Source organism: Adiantum capillus-veneris, chromosome 10 (genome assembly GCF_014529385.1).
Source record: "Adiantum capillus-veneris isolate H3 chromosome 10, ASM1452938v2, whole genome shotgun sequence".
Taxonomy (NCBI): domain Eukaryota; kingdom Viridiplantae; phylum Streptophyta; class Polypodiopsida; order Polypodiales; family Pteridaceae; genus Adiantum; species Adiantum capillus-veneris.
Window position 1 is genome coordinate 24,599,648 of NC_140940.1, and position 3,366 is coordinate 24,603,013.

The window sequence follows — 3,366 nt, forward strand, 5'->3', positions numbered from 1 at the left end:
CTGGGATCTTCCTCCCTACCGCCCCTTATATAGGCTAGCTCCTAGCACTTGCCCTAAGCGGATCCCCAGTCCGCACTGGTCTTGGCCTAGGTCCCTGACCCCCTAGGTTGGGCCTTGCCCCGTAGGACCCTTGTCCTGACAGAGTATAGAAGCGTGATAGTAACAACAAATTGGAGACTACATGATGTTAGAGAATCTCTTGAGTTTCTTGATGAAACATCTCTCGAGTATAGATTCAAAGTGGATGAAATTGTGGTGAGCACAAGGATGGAGAATTCAACCTCTTGCATCACATGCCTTCCCCCAAAAAGAGTTGTATTTGAGCCACTTGCAAGGACTTGAAAAAACAAGTTCAATATTGTAATCATTGCATTTTGCAAATAAATTTATCTTTTCTCTACCTTATTGTGATCATTATTTATGTTGTTTTAAACTTACATGACACCATGATACACATTTAAGAATCTATAGTTGGTATTAAGTATTTGAAGTACAAAATTATGAATCACCAAAGGGTATATATATGTTCATATGGACAAAATGAACAAAAGTGTACATAGTTTTTGTGGAGTAATCAATCATGAAACTCCACTTTTCTTTTTGCCTGAGAGGATTCTGCATCCTCAGAGAACCTTTTTCTTTTGTGTTCAGAAGGGGTGAAAGTTCAGGAGTGGGTGGTGGTGGTGACTTGGGCTCCTCAGGGCTTGGCACGGGGGACTTGGCAGGGGTTGGTGCTTTGGGCTCCTGAGGAGTGGCTGGCTTGGGTGACTTGGGAACCTTCTTTGGCAACATGAATGGTAGCTTGAAAAGTGAGCTAGGTGCCTCCCCCTTAGTGTTTTTAACTGTACGATGCTTTTGAACCTTGAATTTCAATGGTGAGTGGAATGGATGGCCCTTTGTATCTGCTCTTTTTTTTGCAGGGCTCTTCTTCTTGGTGGGACTCTTCCCCTTGGCAGTCTTCTTGGTGGACTCTTCCCCTTGGCAGGGATCTTCTTCTTGGTGGGACTGTTCCCCTTGGCAGGACTCTTCTTGGCATGGTTCTTCTTTGTAGGACTCTTCTTCTTGTGATCCTTTTTCTTTGTATGGATCTTCTTTGTAGGACTTTTCTTCTTCTGATCCATTTTCTTTGCATCCAAACCCTTGGTGGCTCTACCTTTCTTTGGTGGCAAAGGAGAGTCTGGATCATTTGGGTTTATTGATCTTTCCAAAACCATAGAAACAGCCTTCTCTCTCACCCACGTGATCCAAGACTCTGGATAGTCATGCAACTGAAACAAATAGAAAAAGGAATTAAGGACATGAGTACATACATACATAGTTAAGAAATCAAAATAAATCAATGGCACATGAGCCACACACTTACAGTGAGTGTAGTCATCCTGCACCTTGACTCAAGATATCTCCATGCATTGGCAAGCACCCTCCATCCACAAGATGTTGAGTCTATTTGTAAAGGCACTTTTTGATTGTAGTACTCTATATTGTAATCCTTATTTGTGGTACTCAGGTGACCAACAATAAGTTTGGCAGCACTGCAAGAAGACCAATCAAAAAGCTACTAATAGAAAACAATGGGCCATCAAGCATAGATCATACTTCATACCTATAGTTTACTTCTCCCATGGATACTTGACAATGAATTCATAAACATAATATCTTTCTCCAAAAGATTGAAGATAATAAGACTCCAATGTCCTCTACAAAAAATAACAATTAGCTAGGAATACCACAAAATGTTAAAAATAACATGTAAGGAGTTAAGATTTACCCTTCAACATAGGGGTATATTATGTAGTTGCAGGTCAGCATGTTAAAATCTTCAAAAAAACTTGAAAGGCTTCCTTGATTGTTAAAAAGGCACTGTGTCACTAGAGGGTCAAGTATGGAAATTTGCATAATTAGAGCCTCTGGAAGATCCCTCATAAGATACCTAAAAAAGAAAACACACCCCCAATGAGGCCCTTGTGCCTGCCTTGCACACGCACTAATAATTAGCAAAGGGGCAATGCATACCTGAGATAGATAAAGAGCATAGTGTCACCAAACTCAATGTTGGGGTTTACAAGCATACTTGTGTCTTGAGGGAATATGTCCAAGTACACCTCATCATATCCAAACAAGGAGACATCCACCACCATTTGGCTTGTAACTTTTTCATAAAGGAGAGAGTTGGATGCTCTTAAAATTTATGCTTGCTCTTTAAGGATAGCATCCTCTGATATCATGTCTTGCTCCCTCTCAACCTCCTTTCGTGCTTTGATATCTTGGGTCTTTCTTGTCTCATACTCATGTGTAACATCCTCAATGACAACCCCTGAATCTTTCTGCTACCTGGAAGGAGGGATATTTAAAATTTGGAAGGATTTAAGATCCTCACTAGGAATAAGCTCAAGAGCCTTATCAAACTTGTACCTCAGCCTTGACACAAGCACAAAATCATTGCTCATAAGTGTGACCCTGTGAGTAAATGCGACTGCAATGTAGCTATCATTCATAAAGTCTATGAGAAAATCCTTGGCAGTTTCCTGAAGGCACATCAAAGCTTGAGATTGCCACCTTACTGAGACAACAGTTTTGATATTCATCATGCTCACAAGTCTATCTGATATCTCTTTGACAACTCTCATGAAAGGTAGCTTTGGAATCAGTAGACAAGTAGACTTTTGTGCTTTTCTTATTTCTCTTAAAGATTTGACTTGATAATTCAACCTTTTTCTAGCAGTGGGCCTCTGACAAGGTTGTGGAGGTGGTGGTTTCTCTGGATCTTCTTTCTCTAAATCATCTTTTTCTGGATCTTTTGGGGCTTGGTAGACTTTTCTTGCAGTCTGTTTCGTCCTTGCCATTTGGGTCAAAAAGTACAAATCACCGCACGACATGATAGCTGGGTCACCCACAGTCTAGAAGCTGTCCGTATCGCGTCGTATGTGAAGCTAATGATCTTGGCTAGGAATCATGGAGGGACACCTGCACGACGCGATAGGCAGGTCACCCACATTCTAGAACATGTCCGTATCGCATCGTATGTGAAGCTGTTGACCTTGGCAATGAATCAAGGAAGGACGCCTGCACGACGCGATAGCCGGGTCACCCACATTCTAGAGTATGTCCGAATCGCATCGTATGTGAAGCTATTGATCTAGCAATGAATCAAGGAAGGACACCCGCACAACGCAATAGCTTGGCAACCCACTATCTACAACTTGTCTGTATCGCATCGTACGGGTTAGGAATAAGAAGCAATCCGAAAGTGTAAAGAATTGGGCGAGGAGGGGTACAGCGGTGTCGTGCAGCTCCGCTGCAATGTAGAGAAAAGAGCAGAGAAATGCAAGCTAAGCTTCTTTAAAGCCTACACATTAAGTGAGCAGT

General features: G+C 41.9%; 1 pseudogene; it reads right to left on the minus strand.

The window, feature by feature from the left end:
• Window positions 1–2,327: 2,327 nt before the first annotated feature.
• On the minus strand, window positions 2,328–2,843 carry LOC147448558 (histone H3-like centromeric protein cnp1 pseudogene; annotated as a pseudogene).
• Between the last annotated feature and the right edge of the window lie 523 nt (window positions 2,844–3,366).